The sequence below is a fragment of the Schistocerca americana genome, chromosome 1 (assembly GCF_021461395.2).
Source record: "Schistocerca americana isolate TAMUIC-IGC-003095 chromosome 1, iqSchAmer2.1, whole genome shotgun sequence".
NCBI classification, from domain to species: Eukaryota; Metazoa; Arthropoda; class Insecta; order Orthoptera; family Acrididae; genus Schistocerca; species Schistocerca americana.
This window is the reverse complement of record NC_060119.1, coordinates 712,368,805-712,393,179: the sequence shown is the minus strand read 5'-3', so window position 1 is coordinate 712,393,179 and position 24,375 is coordinate 712,368,805.

Sequence of the window (24,375 nt, the reverse complement as noted above, 5' to 3'; positions counted from 1 at the left end):
AACAGCAAGAACCAGTGTCATCTTAGTGACAGTGAAATTGAGTCAACTCTGTAGTGTTTGTGCAAAATTGTAATTGCTTTCATTATTTTTCAGTGCAGGTCACGTAAACTAACAACGTCCAGGAGAGTGGCGTGCTGACCTCCTGCCGCAATGATGCCACTGACGAGGGATGACACGGCGGTCAGACGCTACCGACTGGCATGTGAGGTTCTGTGGATGGAGGACCTTTTTATTATTTTTTCAGTGACGCATTTTCAATTGTTTTGTTGAAGGTTTAAACGATATCCAAATATTAGAATGTATAGTACGAAGGACAACATCTATTTGTAAACTTTTTTTAACATTTGAGAGAGACATACGCAAGGCAGGGCACAGGCATTTTTCGTGTAGCGAGGAAACGAACAGTCAGTAGACAGCCGTGTTTGTGATCAGCAGTGCTGCGTAGACCGCAAAAGAGGAGTGGCAGTATGTTGAGAGGATGGAGGAAGCTGTTTAATCCCATGGTGTATTATTCAGAAATTTACGCAGGAGGCACATCTAGCGAGGAGAAAATACTTGTCCGCCATTAAAATTTCGATACGTACTTCGACCATGCGTACGTCCAGCAATAAAAGGTACAAACTTTGTTATGTACAGCTCTCAACACTTATTGAACTTCCAAAATAAATTGTTGTGAGGACTTCCAGAGTTTTTACAACTACTTACCCGTCCTGATAAAATTATATCTGCGAAATATTAAAGCAGAACCTGAAAGAATTAACTGTTGCACTGATATGAAATGACAGTTTAAACCAGCGGAAAAATGCTCCTATCGGAGCTCAAAAAATGCGAGTATGTTGCTGTGTATTTAAAAGACACTGACTGAAAAGTAGGGTACCAGCTGACTCATTCTACCTTCTTCAGCACCTTTAAAAAATGTCCCCAAAAATCTTGACATGGAAACACATTCCGACCCCTTTAAAAAAAAAAAAATAAAAAAAAAAAAAAAAAAAAAGTGTGCAACTGACCTCAAACTCCCACAACCTCCCCTAACTGTAACCACCAACACCCACTAGCCCTTCTCTGTAAGTTCGCTCATACCCATCCAGTCCAACTTGCACTTTCTCACCCACTCAGTCTGCCCAAGTCCCCGTAGTTATCCCTTTGTCTCTCTCTGTCGTTGCCTCCTGTGTCACAGCATGTCCCCTTCATTCTGTCCTATTTCTTCTATGACTGTCACTATCTCCCTCTTGCTCTCTCTTACTGCTAATGTCTCATTCCTTCCTACTGATGTTGTCTCTTCCCACTACTGTCACTATCTCTCTCTCTTCGTTGTTGCAATTGTTATATAGTCCGACTCTCATTATCACTGATCCCTGTCTCTCACCCACTTCCACTTTCTCATTCACTTTAATACCACCCCCCCCCCCCCCCCCCCACTGTCCACTGTCTCCTTTACTCTTTTCCCAGTGCCGGCCGGTGTGGCCGTGAGGTTCTAGGCGCTTCAGTCTGGAACCGCGTGACCGCTACGGTCGCAGGTTCGAATCCTGCTTGGGGCATGGATGTGTGTGATGTCCTTAGGTTAGTTAGGTTTAAGTAGTTCTAATTTCTAGGGGACTGATGACCTAAGATGTTAAGTCCCATAGTGCTCAGAGCCATTTTTTGAACTCTTTTCCCAGCTCTGTTCTCTCACTGTCAACTATGTTCCACTGCCACTATGTCCCTCTCTTTCTCTTACACTGTCATTGTTTTCCTCGGTCTTTCTATAACACAACGACAGTCCACAATATTTCAATATTTATTACTTTTCCGTCTCTCTGCCACTGGCATCGTCTTCTTCTCTCTCGGCGCGAACTTGTTCGAATGCAAAACTTTTTGCGAAAAATTTTGAGGTTGCTGCGGAGGGTAGAATGAGATAGCTGTATACCACTTTTCAGTCAGAGTTTTTAAATAAACAGGAACATATTCGCATTTTTTGTGGTCCAATAGGATCATTTTTCCGCAGGTTCCCTTCTTTTCCTTGCTGCAGCAATGCGTGTAACTCACATGGAAAAATATTTATTGGTCAGTAAAATTTATATAGTTTACTTATATGAAGCTGAAATGATCCAAAACTAATTTTACACCTCAGACCCGATTTTACACGTAAAAAAAATTTGCATGTGTTCAGTAGCGGAAGGTGGTTTTCCCAGGTGACAACAGAGACTATTTACAGCATATTACTCCGCCCTACGTCACTTAATAAACTACGTTTTCACCTCACACCGAATTTTAAGTCCGCATTTTACGTATGTAAGTAGGGCAACTTTGTACCTCTATATCTTGGAAACGGATAAAGATATTTAAAAAATGCAAGGTTGTTCGAGATCGGGATTTTAGGAATACACTGTCAAAATTACAGCCGTTAACTGTGCATCCGTGGCTGGGTTTTGGTACCCAAAAATGGGAGATGGCTCTTCTAGATAAATGCCTACAGAATAAACTGCTTAAACTTGAGTAGTTTGCTGCAGTTATTTACTATTCAGATTTCGCCTCATACCAGATCCTACGTGTAGAAGTAGGGCAACTTTAAACCTCTGCATCTTAGACACAGATAAAGATATCAAGAAAATTTTCAAGGCTGTTCGAGATCTCGATCTTAGGAACATATCGTAAAAATTTCAACTGTTTGCTTTGCCGTCTTGGAGCCCTCGGCTAGGCTTTGGTCCGTTGGTGACAATGGAAACAAAGCAAAGAAACTCTTTTTGTGAGATTTTCCAAGTAACGTGAACTAATGCTGCTTCTATAAGTCCCACCAAGCTCACAGTAGACCACATCAAATGCAAAAAGAGCCAGTCGTTTGCTCCATTTGCCTACGCAGGAGGAAGTGGGTAATATTCATACTTTGACCCTGTACTATAGGATAGTGACACTAAGACGATCCTTCTGTTATGGTATACAAATGGCCACTGGCACAAGGGTTATTCTAAATACTTAATCCCACCTTTTTGTCACCAATAGAACCCGAGGTATGGACACGGGAAAATCCGGTTTATATGCGCAGTGTTTTGAAACATAATACACCACTGGAAATTAAAATTGCTACACCACGAAGATGACGTGTTACAGACGCGAAATTTAACCGACAGGAAGAAGATGCTGTGGTATCCAAATAATTAGCATTTCAGAGCATTCACACACCTACAACGTGCTGACATTAGGAACGTTTCCAACCGATTTCCCATACACAAACAGCAGTTCACCGGCGTTGCCTGGTGAAACGTTGTTGCGATGCCTCGTGTAAGCAGGAGAAAAGCGTACCATCACGTTTCCGACTTTGATAAAGGTCGGATTGAAGCCGCGATTGCGGTTTATAGTATCACGACATTGCTGCTCGCGTTGGTCGAGATCCAATGACTGTTAGCAGAATATGGAATCGGTGGGTTCGGGAGGGTATTACCGAACGCTGTGCTGGATCCCAACGGCCTCGTATCACTAGCAGTCGAGATGACAGGCATCTTATCCGAATGGCTGTAACGGATCGTGCAGCCACGTCTTGATCCCTGAGTCAACAGATGGGGACGTTTGCAAGACAACAACCATCTGCACGAACAGTTCGACGAAATTAGGAGCAGCATGGACTATCAGCTGGGAGACCATGGCTGCGGTTACCCTTGACGCTTCATCACAGACAGGAGCGCCTGCGATGGTGTACTCAATGACGAACCTGGATGCACGAATGGCAAAACGTCATTTTCTCGGACGAATCCAGGTTCTGTTTACAGCATCATGATGGTCGCATGTGTTTGGCGACATCGCGGTGAACGCACATTGGAAGCGTGTATTCGTCATCGCCATACTGGCGTATCACCTGGCGTGATGGTATGGGGTGCCATTGGTTACACGTCTCGGTCACCTCTTGTTCGCATTGACGGCACTTTGAACAGTGGACGTTACATTTCAGATGTGTTACGACCCGTGGTTCCACCCTTTATTCGATCCCTGCGAAACCCTACATTTCAGCAGGATAATGCACGACCGCATGTTGCATGTCCTGTATGGGCCTTTCTGGATACAGAAAATGTTCAACTGCTGCCCTGGCCAGCACATTCTCCAGATCTCTCACCAACTGACAACGTCTGGTCAATGGTGGCCGAGCAACTGGCTCGTCACAATACGCCAGTCACTATTCTTGATGAACTGTGGTATCGTGTGGAAGCTGCATGGGCAGCTGTACCTGTACACGCCATCCAAGCTCTGTTTGACTCAATGTCCAGGCTTATCAAGGGCGTTATTACTGCCAGTGGTGGTTGTTTTGGGAACTGATTTCTCAGGATCTATGCACCCAAATTGCGTGAAAATGTAATCACATGTCAGTTCTAGTATAATATATTTGTCCAATGAACACCCGCTTATCATCTGCATTTCTTCTTAGTGTAGCAATTTTAATGGCCCGTAGTGTAGGTACGCATGCTGTCGCGTGCATACCGATTAGCGTGACAAGTATATTAATGTTACATGGCACTAAAATTCAAAATAAAAGTCCATACATCTTCGCTTCATGAGTTGCTGTAGTTTGGTAGCATTACGGTTTAAAAAGTCATCAATCATTTCACCGCACTGTACTACCAAATCAGAAATCGAAGTTTGCAATATTATTTTAGTGCATGCTAAATAATAACGCAGTCATATCAAGCTATGTACGTGCAGTGCTGATAAGCCTTATAACACTGATCGCACGTTCGTCAACTTTGAATATATTGTATGATTTCATTCAGTTGTTTCGTTTCAAGAATACACAGGGGAAGGTACTGATACAGTGCTCTTACTACGTGTGCTTGAAATTTTTACCGTAACATGACGTTGGATGCCCGATTTAGCCTATGCTCAATAGTCCGAACCAGAAAAGGTGTTTATTTAGAAAAACCCATCGTCAGTGTTATACATGTTAGTCACCATCAACAATAGTAATTAAATGACAAGAGATATTGTGTCACTGATAGAATTTCACGAAGTTTCTCCTGGAAAGACAAGTAATATTAAATTTCGCACCAACTTATGTCCAGAAATGTTCTCAGTTTTTGTCGGAGACTGGCTTTGCAGTGAACTTACCTAAGACACCAAATCGTTCTGTCCACAAATCAGGGAAAACTGATATGGGATCCACACATCCACACACCGTCAAGCGAATGAAAATAGTCGGGGGGGGGGGGGGAGGCTGCAACAAATTGCCGAAAGCGTCACTCCCATCTACAATATCATATAAATCACAAAACTTCGCTTTGCAGCCCAACCGCATACCCTGAAAAAAATGGTCTCACACAGGACCTCGCACGAAAAACTTGATGAGTAGCAGTATTTGTTGGGTTGATTCCCCATCTACACAATCCAAAAACGAAATTGCAAATACCTGCTGAAACAGCAGAGATAATGCGCCTGACGACTCTTAGACATCTTGAAGATGTTGTTGCAGGAAATACCGAGAGTGTCATTTTTAGGGTCATTTACAGATGTGGAAAGTTATACAAGTTGTCTCCTACAATCAACCGTATTTAGCAGAGACCAGACATGGAAAAAAAAAGTCCTGTTCATCCTTATGCAGGGTACCGCAGGAGGAATGGTCAGTATTCAGGGACAAAAGATTATTTGAAGCAATGTATTATTCAATATATTGTCAGAGTTAGACGTGTATGCCTGTACAACAGTTAAAATAAATAAACATAGCAACGGGCGTTTTACAAAGTATCAATAAGAAAATAGGTATTTTTAACATGTTCACCTCTAAGAAATATCGCATTACAGCTGCTGTACAGCTGACAATAAATGTTCAAATATCCTACCATCAACTTGTACTTGTGCACTCTCGAGAGAACATGCTGTGTTGCTTGTCTTGAGTGGCTCTAGACGTGCATTGGCGAGGCCAGCAGCGTCCATTAGGCGACCAAGCGTTTATCTGGAGTAGTCGCCTTTCGTTTGTATACTTCAGATTCTATCCAACCCCATAAAGAAAAGTCTAATGGCGTAAGGTCTGACGACCTTGGTGATCAGTTAACTGTACTACCATAAACAATCCAACGGTCCGGATAAGGGCGGTTGACATGTTCCGTCACATCTCTGATTAAGTGTGCTTCTAAAATGACTGGACCTACTAACATGTTACTGATCATACCGCACCAAACACTTATCGAAAAATGGACACAGAAATCGATTTCCATTGTAGCATACGGATTTTCCTGCGACCATCGATGATCATTGCGTGTGTTACTGATTCCATTCCGTGTAAACGTGACTTTATCAAGTCACTAATATCAGTGGAATCAAATGACGGTTGTCATTTAACCAGAGACAAAATTCAAGCCGTGTGGCATTGTCGCTAATGTGAAGATTGTGGAGACACTGTATGTAAAATAGGCACAAGTTTTCTCGTGCAATGTTCGCCATAAACGTGTTCGTGGGATACTGATACGTGCAGAAAGTTACGTTGTGCTGGTAGAAGGATCACGTGCACCATTCCAACAATGTGTTGCTGCACTTGCGCATGTCGTTGAACAACACATTCAGAAGAACTTGGAAGAATACCAGTTTCATGCAACGTGCTGAAAACTCTGGTAAAAACCCTACGATCAGGAATTCGGAAAGCACCGACGGTATTCCCCTGACAGCAGTGGGAGCTCTACCATCGTAGAAGCAGTAAACATACACATCACTTGTACATCCTCCGTTAGTGTAAATGTGTGGCATTTCAACCAGCGTGTGCACAAACACAATGATACACCCTCAGTCCTTCGCACTACTTTACTCACTACACACTACGGACAACCCCGCGTTCAGGTGGCTAGTTTACTGGCAGAAAGACACCTCGGGCAAAGAGACTGAAAGCTAGGAGATATGTTTGGCTACAAGGAAACGTCAAAGAGGTTGGGTGGGTAAGACACATACTGGGTGGTTATAAATAAAGTGCAGCTACTCACAGATATCCTGTATGGGCTGTAATCATCTTACGGCAGCGAAACTTGGTAGATATTCTAATGCGTTAATGTGGAACCGATTTACATTGGGAAAAAAATTTAGTTCCAGTTTTGACCACCAGGTGCAAACCTGGCGCTGTGTATGTACGAAATACGTATAGAAATGTTTCCACTGTCAGTGGGTCATTATATTGTAATCTTGCTACGATTTTTCATTTTTATTGGCAATTATGGTCTTCACTAGTAACGTATGTCAAAGCATGCATTGCCGCGCGGAGTGTCTGAGCGGTTTGAGCTACCATGTCACGGATTGCGCGGTCCCTCCCACCCTGGAGGTTCGAGTGCTCCCTCGGGCATGGATGTGTTGTTCTTAGCATAAGTTAGTTTGAGTAGGTTGTAAGTCTAGGGACTGATGACCTCAGCAGTTTGGTCCCTTAGAAATTCACACATATTTGAACATTTTTGAAAGTATGAAGGACATGTGTGAAATCTGCGAAATGTTTCTGCCGTTGAAGATGGTTTAAGACCGAAACCGGTAGCAGAATAAATGACATGTTCCATCACACATCCAGTTAAGGGTGTTCTAAAATGACAGGACGTATCAACATGTTACCGATCATGCCGCACCAAATATTGATCGAAAAATCGACCTGGGAATTGTAGTGAGTCACAGACAGCACAGTGTCATGCATTTTGTAAAATTCATACATACTGTTGACCAGCGCATAAACAAGATGTTCGGATTAGCAATGGGCAAGAAACGCCAAACAAATGAGAACAGCATTATGTTGATTTTGTCAACTACCGCTTACATAGTTTGTTCAATTTGTGCACCAGAGATGTTATTGGGTGTTCTATCTCGGAAACCATTCGGAAAAGGGCAATGTCCACATGAAGAGCTTTACTTGAAATGGTCGTTCTTGTCATGTAACACTTTTTTTTTCAGCGTAAATCGGTTCCGCATTAACGCTGGATCACCGTGAGCAGGTGCGCATCAATTATAAGCACCTGGTACATGCGCACCACTAGCCCAAACACAAACGTGCATGAAATATTGAGGGTTGAATCACACTTAGGTGGTTTTTTGTTCGACTGATTTTTATTTGTATGAACTGGTTTCCGGCTTATTAGGCCACCTCAGATAACTACTAGCTATTGTTTGCAAGGAGCTTGTGTTCTTATGAACAAAACATTATGAATTAAGATAAACGAACTTACATACGATCTTTAGTTGTGGTATTGTCTTTGGAATTGTCAAACGGGTCTTTTGACTTTTTGTTCTTTAACATAATAAATCACATTTTATCGTTTGTCAGTACCATGTATGACAACAATTAGGATTATTTAGAATACACATAATTTAAAAAATTACAATTATTTTAGGCATTTGTTGTGAACAGTTGCCCTGGACACTAACTATTGGTTGTGCGACAGAGATGTTTTCGTTGGGGGCTACATTTTGTTATTAGAAAAATTGTGCATTAATAAATACCAAATATCACATTTTTACAGTTAGGAATGTAAACACATAAGGGATATTACATTACATTGGGGTGTGAATTTGTTTACTATTGTGACACTTTGTGGTTAGTAACGGGTTTACTGTATTGTGTAAAGTTTAAGAGTGGTGATGTGCTCAGTTGCAATTGGTCATTTAGGACCAGCTGTGTATTTAGGGCTGAGTGTTTGTTAATTTCAAGTGCTTCTAGTAGGCTGAGTTTTCTGCATTTGTTGGCTATATGTAGCACTTCTGTGTGTGTTAGATATTTGTGTCCTTGTTTGAGCACATGTTCAGCAAAGGTGGAGTCTGATTTATTTAATCTCCAGCTGAGTTCATGTTCAGTCAGCCTTGTCGATATGGCCCAGCCCGTTTGAGCAATGCACAGTTTATTGCAGTCAGTGCAGGTTATTTTGTAGACCCCCACTGTTGCTTAGTTTATCTGTTTTTTCCTTGCTGTTGAATAGGAGATTAGCTGCAGTGCCTCTTACACAAAATGATGTTTTATAGTTTTGGTATTTCAGTGTTTTGGATAGTTTGTCTGGTAGCTTACCAAGATATGGAATAGTACACCAGTTGAGTTTTGGTGTGGTTGTAATTGCAGAGGGGGCATAAATGTAGGACAAGATTTTACTTCTTTGTTTCTTGTACAGGATTTTGTCAACTAATTCAGGGTTATACCCATTTTTATATCCAATATATTTCATGGTGTCTACTTCTGTTTGGAAATTTTGTTTCGACATTGGTATGGATGTGAAGCGATGCACCATGGAATGGAAGGCTGCTTGTTTGGGTGTTATTGGGTGTTGTATCTCGGAAACCATTCGGAGAAGGGCAAATGTCCACATGAAGAGCTTTGCTTGAAATGGTCGTTCTTGTCATGTACCTGAAAACTGACCATTCCTTCTCGGACACCCTGTAGAAGTAATGCAAAGGACAGTTACTGGTTGGTCCTGTTATGAGACTTGAGCTCAAACGTTAACGATTCTCCTAAGAATCAGAAACATAGCAGAGCAGTTAAGGCTGTTCGCTTGCAATCTCCAAGCCTGAGGAACAAACAGACGTCCAGCTATCCTGATTCAAATTCGGCACGGTTGCCCTACACCATCACAAACGAATGGGAACGTACTGATCCCTTCCGCCATGCTCGTCTCACTGAAAGATGTGCTCTGTTTCTCTTTTTCACTGCACGTTAAGCCCGAGCACTCTTTCGTCGCTGAACAGTCGCGAGTCCTTTTACAGCGGCTTTTCTAATACGGAAGCCGTCAGCGGCAGCGCCCCTGCGGTCGCAGCCGGCCGTGCAACCGGGGACCGCAGAACGCCCGCGATGCCTCCGCCCCCGCCGCCCCCGCCGCCCCCACCGCCGCACGCAACCTGCCGTGACGCGCCGTCATTTGCAGACGCGCTGCGACCGCTGACGGGGCGGGACGATTGCATTCCGCAGGGTTTAATCTCGGTTAATTGACGCTACCGTAGCTGCGCTGCACGCCCGCCAACTCGTTTATCAGCGCTCGGTTTCCGCCGGCGGAAACTAAATGAAGCAATTTACAATTCATTTCGCCTACTGTTGTCATTAATTTAACAAGGCGGCCTTGCGCTTGTATTCTGTACACCCCCCCCTCTCCCCCGCCCTCTTGGAGCGTTCCCTGTCACTGAAAAACTGCTACATAACTTCATAATGGGCTTGAAATGTCAGGAAAAATACACTGTCCAGTCACATTAATATAACCAAATGTCAAAAGCCTGAATAACTACCTTCTGCAGAGCGGTCGCGCGTGAAGAGTCAGTGAGATTCTGGAAGGTACCGACAGGGATGTGGAGCCATGCCGACAGTATGCAGCGAATAGGCCGATCCATGAGGTCCCACAGATTCTCGGTTGGATTTAAATCTACCAAGTTTGATGCCCAGGGATAACAGTAAATTCATCTTGGCGCTCTTCCAACGACGCACGTATACTACGTGCTGTGACACGTTTAATTGTTCTCCTGGTAGATGCCATCGCCCCAACGAAAAAGAAACTGCATGCATGGGTGGACATGGCCCCAACGATACGTGCATACTCGTGTTGATCCATTGCGCCTTCCACAATGATGAGATCACCCAGAGGATGTCACGAAAACAGTCTCCAGATGATAAAGCTCCCTCTTCTGGTCCTGAACCTTCCGACGATTGTTTCAGACTGAGAGGTGGCATGAGCCCCCTCTCATATTTCTATCTTACTCTGAGTAATTCGATTTTCCTCTCTAATTGCATGCGGTGAAAAGTCGCTATTCCTTCACACGCGGACTTTCCACGCAGCGTCTCTCGTCACCCAGGTGGTCCGATGACAGGTGTGTTCTGTTGATCTTGAAAGGGTTAAGCCGACGGGTGTGAGGGAGTCGAGTGGATGCTTTCCAGACGCCGACATTGTCATAAGAGCGGGGGCGACACGCCCACAGGGGCCTGACGGAGCGGCTGGCCTAGATATTCTGTTACTTCGCAGAAACTTAGCGAAAACACTTTCTGGTGGGCTACCAGCAAGGCGTGGGAATGACTTGTGTTCCCAGGCAGTCTTGGCGGGCAAATTCCCGCATTTTCTGCAAAATCATAACTGTTATTGGCTTACTCCGGGGATAGCTCCGTGACGCAGCAAAATCGGCGCAGATATTGGCGGCAAGTATCTCCATTGGTGGAATAGTAGTGCGTCCGCAATAGAGTGGAATTTTCCGCCGGTTTTCGAGTTTCTGATTGGAACGTTTAACCACGACCACTGTCATGGGGGCGATAATGTTCTGTGTTCTGCTTCTACTGGTGCTCTTGAGAGGGTCGGCTCTCGCCTTTCCGTCGGAGTAGGTTACAAGACTGAGCTCTCGCTGCTCTGGACTGCCTTCCTTCCGTTGGCTGTCTAATATACTTTCATTTAATTGTAACTGTTTGACAAAGTTGCTGAAGTTTCGACTTCAACGTAACTTTCTGAGCACAGTTGGCAACTGCGCGTTCTGCGTACAAGCGGCCTATGTTGTCTGTCTTGAGCAGTTTCAGCTAAAGTTGACTGTATCGGAGCTACTGTGTCACTTCACTTGTTAAAATCAATCACTGTACCGTCAGTGATTGTGTGGCGAGACTTCTTCGTCTCCCTCAGAGGCGCATTTGTATTGATAGGAAGTCTTTAGTCTGGAACTACCAGACTAGGATAATTTGTTTCGGTCTATACTCGCGACATTATCATCACCACAACTGGACGTCGAAGCAACCAGCCCTCGCTTCCGGTATGCCAGATCGTGTCCTTGCAGTTAAGAAGACAGCTTGGTAATGTATGTCCGCAGCACCCGCAGAGTAGGGAATTTTGCTCTGTAATAATCAGAGCTCAGCAGAGCGTGCATGTTCCCGTCTTTTCTTTCGTGGTCCTGTCTTGGGTGTTCACTGTCTGAGTTCTCACTACGGTAACAGCAATTAATGTTGGGTTGGCTGGGTGTTTCTCTTAAGATTTGAGTCGCAAGGGAATTGGCTCCACATACCACTTGGTCATAAACATCACAAGCTAGTTTATGGGCAACTTCACCTTCACAGCATTTATTTGAGTATCCGATTTGACGGATTGTAAATGTTTCATGTGTTGTCTATATTATTTTGAGTTTATTCATAATAAATCAAATTGTTATTTTGGACACAACTTGCATTCTGTAGATCGGTAGAGCAACCGTTTCATTTCTCACTGCGTTAATGAAACTTATTTATCAAATTAATTTCTATCAAATTAAATTATTGCAGGTGCCAAACTCTTTTCTACTCCACTTGCAGAGTCGATTAGAGTCAGTTCGCGTTTCTTCTTAATCCATGTGCAACAGCAAAAGTCGGAGTTAGAAAAGGGGGGGGGGGGGCTTAGAGCATCATTTCCATACGAAGATTCTAGAAGAATTTAGTGTTAAATACACTGCTAGTCCCGGTACCTCGCAAGGCCCGTACACGCCAATGGGCATCCGTCTGAAGGAGCGTAAAACATGATTCGTCTGAAAATCCCACCCGTCGCCACTCAGTGGACGTCCGAATTACGACAGTGGCGTGCAAACTCCAACCTTCGTCGCCAACGATCAGCAGTCAGCATGTTGTGCCTCAACCAGGCTCATGCTGCGGAGGCCTACACGTAGTAACATTCGCTGAATTCGTCGAAGAGACAGCGTTTGTAGCCCCTTGCTTCGTCTGGGTGGTCGGTTCCTAACAGTTGCACGTCTATTCGCAAGTACACATCTCCGCACCCGCCGTTCAGCCCGCCTTGTATGGCTCGTGATACACAACAGTTGCCTCGGCGCCGGTTTTGGTTAGCACCATTTTGCCACGCAGGTATGCCACCACGGTGGCACGCGAACAGTTTACAAACTTAGACGTTTCTGAAATCCTTCTACCATTGCCCGAAATAAAATGATCACGTCTCTTTGGACGTTATATAACCTGCTCCGTTTCCGTGTTACGATAACGACTGCACTATTTTCCGCGTCCCCCGAGACACGCTTTACATACCAACCACCGATAATGCAGTCACTTGCCGTCTGTGACTTTTTTTTCCTTTATTGAGTTTCTATTCCCCCCGAAGGGTGCTGTTTCGCAGCAGCTTAGTACTCTGTTTTTCAGCCTACAGAATTTTTAAAACATAAGAAGATAATAAACAATAAAAGCAGGCGATAAAACGGTGACTTGAATTGTAAAAACGGCGGAAAATTGTGGAAAGTTAAAACATAAAACAAAGGGTGGGCGATGCTAATAAAATACGCAGGAAGCAGACAGATAAAATAGTAGACAGACAATTAAAAAACACGACAGTCTGTTCGCAAGAGATATAAAAATCACACCCAGCGACAGTACGATGTCCGTTCGCAAGACTTCGGAAACGACGCGCAACCCTTAACAATCACTGCAAACACTGCACTAAAAAGTCAGCACGAAGATGAGACACCACAGCCAAGGGCAGATGCGGGGGACCGCATGTGAGTGGTTATTGCGCGTTGACGTCTAGCGTATGCAATGATCGCATTAACGTGACAGTGTACAAGCAAAGTGTGTACAGCGAACGTATCAACGGCACGATTCGTTTGGAAACAGAGAATGATAAACACTGCTCACTCTTTTACACCAGATGTCCTTACACGTGTCTGGGAAGATCTAGAACAGGGCCGGCCAAATGCTGCACTGTGCAAAAGTGCGGCACAGGTGCGCACATCTCAGCAAAGCGGAACAGCGTCATCTGTGACTAGACAAGTACACCAAATGACTGACGACGGTTCCGCTTCCTTGATTACGCGATACTAGGACCGAAGCACACCCAGTCTTGAGTCTCTCTGTTGACTGTAGCCTTACGTGAGACGTACTGAGAAATGGCGAGTATTGCAAAGAACAGGAAATCTGTGTTCTCAGTCATTTAACACGACTGGGAACTACAATTCTTCTTTACAGTGGTAGGTGAAAATTCACAGCGTTTGCTGTGCCGCCGAATAACAGGCGGCCAGTGGAAGTTCATGATTGATAAGACACTACGATTCATTTCATAAAGACGACTGTAGTGTACTGAACAGTGAAAAACGTCAACCTAAATTAAATGAATGAGGCACATCAACAGGATTTTAATGTAAGTCGTAATAATTGACACTTCTTGAACTCTTCGTTTCTATTTGACAGTCTACATCTACATCTACATGGTTACTCTGAAATTCACAATTAAGTGCCTGGCAGAGGGTTCAAAAAATGGCTCTGAGCACTATGGGACTTAACATCGGAGGTCATCAGTCCCCTAGAACTTAGAACTACTTAAACCTAACTAACCTAAGGACAGCACACACATCCATGCCCGAGGCAGGATTCGAACCTGTGACCGTAGCGGTCGCGCAGTTCCAGACTGAAGCGCCTAGAACCGCTCGGCCACACCGGCCGGCGGCAGAGGGTTCATCGAACCGCTTTCATACTACTGCTCTACCATTCCACTCTCGAATGGGGCGTGGGTTTTAAGGAACACCTAAATCTTTCCGTTCGAGCTCTGATTTCTCTCATTATATTATGATGATCATTTCTCCCTTCGTAGGTGGGTGTCAACAAAATATTTTCGCATTCGGAAGAGAAAGTTGGTGATCGAAATTTCGTAAATAGATCTCGCCGCAAAGAAAACCGCCTTTATTTTAGTGACTGCCACCCCAACTCTCGTATCATATCAGTGACACTCTCACTCCTATTGCACGATAACACGAAACGGGCTGCCCTTCTTATCACTTTTTCGATGTCCTCCGTCAATCCTACCTGGTAAGAATCCCACACCGCGCAGCAATATTCCAGCAGAGGACGGACAAGTGTAATGTAGGCTGTCTCTTTAGTGGGTTTGTCGCATGTTCTAAGTGTTCTGCCAAAGCGCAGTCTTTGTTTCGCCTTCCCCACAATATTATCTATATGATCTTTCCAATTTAAGTTGCTCGTAATTCTAATTCCTAGGTATTTAGTCGAATTGACAGCCCTTAGATTTGTGCGATTTATCGTGTGCCCAAAATTTATCGGATTTCGTTTAGTAACCATGTGGATGATCTCGCACTTTTCTTCGTTTTGTGCCAATTGCCACTTTTCGCACCATACGGAAATTCTCTCTAGATCATTTTGTAATTGGAATTGATAGTCTGATGATTTTACTAGACAGTAAATTACAGCATCATCTGCAAACAATCTAAGAGGGCTGCTCCGATTATCACCTAGGTCATTTATGTAAATCAGGGGCAGCAGAGGGCCTATGACACTTCTGTTCTACTCGATGATTTACCATCTATCACTACGAACTGTGACCTCTCTGAGCGGAAATCAAAATGGTTCAAATGGCACTGAGCACTATGGGACTCAACATGTGAAGTCATCAGTCTCCTAGAACTTAGAACTACTTAAACCTAACTAACCTAAGGACACCACACACATCCATGCCCGAGGCAGGATTCGAACCTGCAACCGTAGCAGTCACGCGGTTCCGGACTGAAGCGCCTAGAACCGCAAGGCCACCGCGGCCGGCAGAAATCACGAATCTAGTCACAAAACTGAGACGATACTTCATATGCACGCAATTTGATTAATAGTAGCATGTGAGGAACGGCATCAAAAGCCTTCTGGAAATCTAGGAAGATGGAATCGATTTGAGATTCCTTGTCGACAGCACTCATTACTGCTTGGGAATAAAGAGCTAGCTGTGTTGCACAAAAACGATATTTTCTGAATCCGTGTTGGTTATGTGTCAATAAGTCGTTTTCTTCAAGGTGATTCATAATGTTCGAGTACAGATATGCTCCAAAATCCTACTGCAAATTGAGGTCAGTGATACGGGTCTGTAATTCAATGAATTACTCCTGTTTCCTTTCTTGAATAATATTGGTGTGACCTGTGTTACTTTATAGTCTTTAGGAACAGACCTTTCGTCAAGTGAGCGGTTATATATGATTGCTAAGAAAGGCGCTATTGTATCTGCATACTCTGAAAGGAACCTGATTGGTATACCATCTGGACTGGAAGACTTCCCTTTCTTAAGTGATTTGAGTTGTTTCGTACCGTTTTAAATTTTCAAGAATGACAATCACAGTACATCTACATTGCGAGCAAGTTTCAAAACTGCATTACGAATAGCAACATCGGAGAAACAATTTTCCGAAGGGGATTTTGTAAAAGACTGCCTCGTTAATGATGCATAACATTTGTGCCCCACGAACGTTAGCAGGTTTCATGAAATTGATCTTTCCAAACAAACAGGGGCTCGACGTATAAGTGTTATGGTGTCACGGCCGGATGTGCACAGGGAGTGCACAGCGAGTTAACAAATAACGCTAAGGCCTTTATCGCTTGCTCTGTTGCGTGCGATGAAGCAACAGATCTTACAGGTACACCACAAGTATACAGGGTGGTCCATTGATAGTGACCGGGCCAAACGTCTCACGAAATAAGCATCAAACGAAAAAACTAAAAATAACGAAACTCGTCTAGCTTGAAGGGGGAAACCAGATGGCGCTGTGGTTGGCCCGCTAGGTGGCGCTGCCATAGGTCAAACGGATATCAACTGCCTTTTTTTTTTAAATAGGAACCCCCACTTTTTATTAAATATTCGTGTAGTACGTAAGGAATTATGAATGTTTTAGTTGGTCCACTATTTTCGCTTTGTGATAGATGGCGCTCTAATAGTCACAAACGTATAAGTACTTGGTATCACGTAACATTCCGTCAGTGCGGACGGTATTTGCTTCGTGATACATTACCCGTGTTAAAATGTACCGTTTACCAATTGCGGGAAAGGTCGATATCGTTTAGAGGTATGGCTATTGTGATCAAAACGCCCAACGGGAGTGTGCTATATATGCTGCTCGGTATCCTGGACGACATCATCCAAGTGTCCGGACCGTTCGTCGGATAGTTACGTTATTTACGGGAACAGGAAGTGTTCAGCCACATGTGAAACGTCAACCACGACCTGCAACAAATGATGATGCCCAAGTAGGTGTTTTAGCTGCTGTCGCGGCTAATCCGCACATCAGTAGCAGACTAATTGCGCGAGAATCGGGAATCTCAAAAACGTCGGTGTTGAGAATGCTACATCAACATCGATTGCACCCGTGCCATATTTCTATGCACAAGGAATTGCATGGCGACGACTTTGAACGTCGTGTCCAGTTCTGCCACTGGGCACAATAGAAATTACGAGACGATGACAGATTTTTTGCACGCGTTCTATTTCGCGGCGAAGCTTAATATGCACTATTGGACAACCGAAAATCCACGATGGCTGCGACAGGTGGAACATCAGCGACCTTGGCGGGTTAATGTATGGTGCGGCATTATGGGAGGAATGATAATTAGCCCCCATTTTATCGATGGCAATCTAAATGGTGCAATGTATGTTGATTTCCTACGTAATGTTCTACCGATGTTACTACAAGATGTTTCACTGCATGACAGAATGGCGATGTATTTCCAACATGATAGATGTCCGGCACATGGCTCGTGTGCGATTGAAGCGGTATTGAATAGCATATTTCATGACAGGTGGATTGGTTGTCGAAGCACCATACCATGGCCCGCACGTTCACCGGATCTGAAGTCCCCGGATTTCTTTCTGTGGGAAAAGTTGAAGGATATTTGCTATCGTGATCCACCGACAACTCGTGACAACATGTGTCTGCGCATTGTCAGTGCACGTGCGAACTACTTGCTGTTGAGAGGAATGTCGTTACACGTATTGCCAAATGTATTCAGGTTGACGGACATCATTTTGAGCATTTATTGCATTAATGTGGTATTCACAGGTAATCACGCTGTAACAGCATGCGTTCTCAGAAATGGTAAGTTCACAAAAGTACATGTATCACACTAGAACAACCGAAATAAAATGTTCAAACGTACCTACGTTCTGTATTTTAATTTAAAAAACCTACCTGTTACCAACTGTTCCTCTAAAACTGTGAGCCATATGTTTGTGACTATTACAGCGCCATATATCAAAAAAGCGAAAAATGTTGTCCAACTAAATCATTCATATTTCTTTACGTACTACACCAATATGTAATAAAATATAGGGGTTCCTATTTTAAAAAACGCAGTTGATATCCGTTTGACCTGTGGCAGCGCCATTTAGCGGGCTAACCATAGCGCCATCTGGTTTCCCCCTTCAAGCTAGACAAGTTTCCTTCTTTGCTGTTTTTTCGTTTGACGCTTATTTCGTGAGATATTTGGCCCGGTCACGATCAATGGACAACCCTGTATACGTTAGAGGTGTCGATAACGCTCTGCGTGTACCAGAGGACATTTTGGACTCAGTACCTATGAAAGGGACTACGACAGATGTATACTGACGCCAAACCATCGAGCAAGCGATTGATGGTGTCGGTATGGATTGCAATCGGTTAGTCTCAGTGACCACAGATGGAGCACCATCAATGCGAGGCCATCAGAGAGGACTCATAGCACGGATGCGCAAAAAGCTAGGACGCACAGAAGAGACGTTGTATTGAATTCACTGCACTCTACATCGAGAGGTGCTTTGTGCAAAATCAGTAACGATAGAAAACGTCATGCAAACTGTTGTGCGTACTGTAAACTATCTGAAGACACATGGGCTTACGTATCGCCTGTTTCGGCAGTTCCTGGAGGAATTAGGAGAGGAATACGGCGACATACCTTACTATGCGAAGGACCCTGGCTCAGTCGAGGTAAAACGCTCACACCATTTTTTGATTTGTGTTTGACCACAGTACATTTCTTACTTGAGAAGGGTAAACACGAGCCGAAACGAGACACACTTACTGCATATCAGATCTTGCACTTCTCGTGGACATTACGTGTCACGTGCACAACATGGAAGTCGGTTTGCGAGGTGAAAATAATTTAATTTCTGACGTGCTGGAAAAAGTAAAATGCCTATGAAAGGAAGCTTGCCCTTTGGGACAGCCAACTATTGTCTGAAAACGCTGCACATTTCCCTACCCTTGGTTTTGTCCACGAAAGTGCTAGATTTAAAGAATACTTCTCAATAATTGTAAAAATTAATGAGCAATTTCGAGCACGATTTGTGGATGTTACGAGTGTGTCTCATATGATCCGTTGTTTTGTACGGCCGTTTCAGCATCAGTTGAAGATGCTCCGAATCATCTACAGATGGAGTTGATCGACCTGCAGTGCAATACACGGCTGAAGGACAAGTTCTTGGCAGTGCGAAGTACAAAATAATTCTATGAAAATTTTCCACCGTAAGAGTTTCCGCCCCTGCGTCACGAAGCTGCGAGAGTTATGTCCTTGTTCGGATCTACTTATGTATGCGAAAGATTTTTCTCCATAATGAAAATGAATAAACCAAGGTTTCGATCGAGTATTAGTGACGAAAATCTTGGCAACTGCTTGCGTTTATGTGTGTCTTGCCTTTGTGCCCAATGTTAACTTCGCCGTTTCTCATCAAGAATAATTATTTATTTATTTATTTTTCTAATTTAAAATTGTAATTTACTAGGTGTGCCTCATCCTGCTCCATGTTACATAGGCGAACATATTTATCTGAATAATTTGATATTAAACTGGTTAATCAGGGTATACTTATATGCGTAAGAATTATCCGTTAATCATTGAGAGACATGTTTGGTACCCTTGCCATGAAGGGTATTAGGTACGTAACGTGGGCATGTTTCGTTTTAGAACCGTGACGTTTATTGATACAGCGATGGAGTAACACGATACCTTCCCATGACTGCAGTGCACACTGCAGCACGAGAACGCCCAGATACAGTGTACCCAGCTACTGGGTAACGCGAAGCGGAGACATCTGTGTTTACGGACATACAAAATGAGCGGTGACGGTTCCGTTTCCCTGTTTACACGTCTGGTAAGAGAGCACACTGTGACCAGGAAGTTGCACATGTGCAGCAGTTCCGCAAGTGTGTAGAATTTCTGGCCGACCCTGAACGTGAATATAATTTACATTTGTGTAGGGCAAAAAAAAAGAAGCCAACAGCGCTGAACACATATGCTCAGTAGGATAGTTTCTCTGTCATTTCCACCTAGTTTCACATTCATGCCTTGTCTCATTGCCATGTAATACCTAAATGCAACCACCATCCCTGTGTTGACGTGTTAAATATTTGCGATCGAGCGAGGTGGGGCAGCAATTGTGACACTGTGGACTCGAATTCGCTACAGTCGTCAAAAGTTGGGCACATGACAATAGTATGCGGATGCAAAGTAACATGAGGAAAATTTGGAAAAGCTGCACACAAACTGGGGCCGCCATGCGTGTCTCTTACATTTTTCAATTGCTTTGGTAATCACGTAGGTTGAGCATCGACTGTCCTGGAATTGCTAGGTGAGAGAGAAATGTAAGAACGCCGGCCGAGCGGTTCTAGGCGCTTCAGTCTGGAACCGCGCGACCGCTACGGTCGTAGGTTCGAATCCTGCCTCTGGCATGGATGTGTGTGATGTCCTTAAGTTAGTTAGGTTTAAGTAGTTCTAAGTTCTAGGAGACTGATTACCTCAGATGTAAAGTCGCATGAGAGCTATTTGAAATGTAAGAACAGCAGGGGACCAATCGGAAATCTTTGGCTGAAAAAAGGACGGCATTCTTCCCCATTTGCGCAGTGATTGCTACTTCATTTCCATCTACTCTCAAGATCCACTCCATAAATGCTGTGAAAATGCAAGGTCTGGATGGAATCGAAATTCGGATTTGCACAGAACACTCTTCCACATTGGCCCCTTACTCAGTTTGTATTTGTCGTGAATCTCTCGCCCAGCACAAAATTCTAAGCGACTTAAAAAAAAAAAAAAACACATTTGACTCCTGTTATTCATTTATTTACCGTATGGCTTACAGAATTATATTTTACAACTACATACAATTATCTCGATAGAAAATAACATAAAATGATATGAATCAGTATAAGCAGATATTTCGATACATTGTGTAATGGATATAAGTGCAGATATTTCAGATATTTTATATGTGGTGCCTTAATATGTACACACATCAGTGTGTTGGCTGCAGTTTCTCTGCGTCAAACAGTCTTCCCATAAAAACGTCACAAATTTTACGACCTAATGTTTTCTGTACGGTCATAACTGCACCATCAAGTGCACTAGGACTGTCAGTACAGACTTATGGTTATGCGTATGTGCATCCACACTGCAATACCCGATCTGCTGCCCAGGGAAAATAAGCATTAATGGCTTGGTCTTTCCACACGTAATTGGAATTACTACCCAACCTAGAAACACATGACTTATAATAGCTATAATTATTAGTCTGCAAATACCGTAAATATTGACAATGCTGTGCAGTACACCGTATCCAGTCATCAACGGAAATATCTGCGCTTATGCCCTTTACACACTGTGTGCACTGATCAGGCAAAGCAAAGTGACCACTGCGCACTGGGACGTTGGATGCCCCCAGATAGCGTTGCGGGCATGTGACGCGGCAACTAAAGTATTTAAGTGGAGTAGACATAGGCGGAGGATCAACCTAGCGAAGATAGGGGCTCCAAATGGGAAAATCCATTCAGATAATAAACTTTGACAAAGGGCAGATCATTATTACACAGAGCCTGACAACAAGCCTGTCGAAAACAGCCAAACTAGTCGAATGTTCGCGTGCTACTGTCGTGAGCATCTACGAAAAGAGGTAGGACAGTGAAACTACCACTAGGAGCTAAATGGTTGGAAGTCCACGACTCTTGACAGATCGTGGGGTTCGGAGGCTTGTCTGCCCTGTAGCACGATAGATCGTGATCTGTGGCATCTCTGTCGAAAGAGCATAATGCTGGTGCACGCACACGTGTTTCGGAGTACACCATTCATTGTACGAGGGTCATTCCAAAAGAAATGCACACTATTTTTGTAAAAATACAGTTTTCATTCAGCATGTGGAAACTTAGTTCAACCTGTTCCCGTGAGTGGCGGTGTCACAGCATGTCTTCAAGATGGCTGCTACACTTGACGTTCGTCAGAAGCAACGTGCTGTCATAGAATTCCTGTGCTGTGAAAACGAGACAGTGGGAAACATCCACAAGAGGTTGAAAAAGGTGTATGGAGATGCTGCTGTCGATCGCAGTACAGTTAGTCGGTGGGCAAGCAGGTTACGTGATGAAAGCGGACACGGCAATATTGAGGATTGTCCTCGCAGCAGCAGGTCTCCTACTGCACACACTCCATACAATGTGCAGAGAGTTACCGAAATGGTGAATGATGACAGACGCATCACAGTGAACGAATTGTCACGCTACGTTGGGATAGGGGAAGGAAGTGGTTGCAGAATACTGAAATTGTTGGTGTTAAAAAGGTTTGTGCCAGGTGGGTTCCCAGGATGTTGACAGTGGCTCACAAAGAAACAAGAAAAACGGTATGCAGCGAACTTTTGGAACAGTACGAGAATGGTGGAGATGAATTTCTTGGAAGAATTGTGACAGGTGATGAAACATGGCTCCATCATTTTTCACCAGAGACGAGGAGGCAATCAATGGAGTGACATCATGCAAATTCACCAACGGAAAAAATTCAAAACCACACCTTCTGCCAGAAAAGTTATGGCTACGGTGTTTTTCGATTCCGAAGGACTCTTGCTTGTGGGCATCATGCCAAGTGGAACGACCATAAATTCTGATGCATATGTGACGACAATGAAGAAACTTCAAGCTCGACTGAGTCGTGTTCGATCACATCGGCAAAAGCAGGATGTTTTGCTGTTTCACGACAATGCACGGCCACATGTCAGTCAAAAACCCATGGAAGCGATCACAAAACTCGGATGGACAACACTGAAACACCCGCCTTACAGTCCTGACCTGGATCCATGTGACTATCATCTCTTTGGAAAACTGAAAGACTCTCTTCGTGGAACAAGGTTTGAAGATGATGACTCCCTTGTGCACGCTGCCAAACAGTGGCTCCAACAGGTTGGTCCAGATTTTACCGTGCGGGTATACAGGCGCTGGTTCCAAGATGGCGTAATGCTGTTGAGAGGGATTGAATTTATGTGGGGAAATGAAAATACTGTTCCTAAAGAATGTATCTACAAGCTGTAAAACTTTCAAACATGTAGAATAAAAGATGGATTTAGAGTGCATTTCTTTTGGAGTGACCCTCGTACATTATTGAACACGGAGCTCCGCAGCAGGCCATCCCGACGTAATTGACCCAACGACATCGTCAATTACGATTATAGTAGGCACGGAACCATCGGGATTCGACCGTCGGTCAACGGAAACGTGTCGGCTCTTCGGATGAATCACACTTTTGCTACGCTACGTCGATGGTCGTCTCCACAAACGCCGTCATCGAGGTGAACGGCGGCTTGAAACATGCAGCGCACCAGGACGCAGGCTGGTGACAGCAATATTATACAGCATAATACTGCCCGAAAAGACACTTCACGGGTACCGGGAAAGACTCGAAGACACAACACCTGCAGCAATTAACTGGTTAGAGTATTTAGATACCCAACTCCTATGCAAAATAGATATCTCAACTTCAAGTGGACTAGGCAAAATAGATATCTGAACTGAACAGACATTCTCCTGCGCTTGCAAGGCATCTCTGGTAGTAATCGAAGACACGCTGACAGCTGCGAACCACCTGCATGCTTGATGTCTTTCAAAACGGTGGTATCATCTTTCGGCAGTATAATTATCCGTGCCTCGAAGCCAGAACAATGCTAAAGTGGTTTGAGGAGCATTGTAGTGAACTCACGTTGATGTCTCGGTGACCAAATTAGTCTGATGTTAAGCCCTATGGAACTCACCTGTGCTGCCATCGGACACCATATCGCGTACGCAAATCAGCGGCTCGTTATTTACGCGAATTACATGACCTGTGTGCAATCATCTAATGCCACATACCTCCAAAAACCTACCAACAAACTGTCGGTTCCCTGATGCGCAGAATTAGTGATGTATTTCGTTCCAAAGACGGACAAACAAGTCTTTATGCAGGTGGTCATAATGTTTTAGCTCATCAGTATATATGTATGTAAATACAGATAATACTGAAAATTGGAGAACCTGGAGGAGATAAAAGAAATTGAAGTTGAGATATCTACTTTGCATAACAGTTGGGTATCTAAATACTCTAGCCAGCTATATGCTGCAGATGCTGAGTCTACGAGTCTTTCCTGGTACCCATGAAGTGTCTCTTCGGACGATCATGCAAAATGTGCTCAAGTATTTGTTCCTGTGCTCCACACTCGCACTTGTGTAGCGTTGCTTTGGTCACGGTGGGGCCAGTCCTGATTCGGTTGAGCGAATTCTGTATTTTTCTGGGTTGGTTTGCACCCACCAGCTGGATGGGCGGAAGTATATTACCTAACATCTTCTGACCATGGACGGATCAGCACTGATTTCTTTATTCACTTTTCATATTGTAGCTTTCTGTGGCGAGTTGGACAGTGTTTACCCATACTGATGCTCTAGATTTTAATCAGGTGTGTGGTAAGTTGTTCA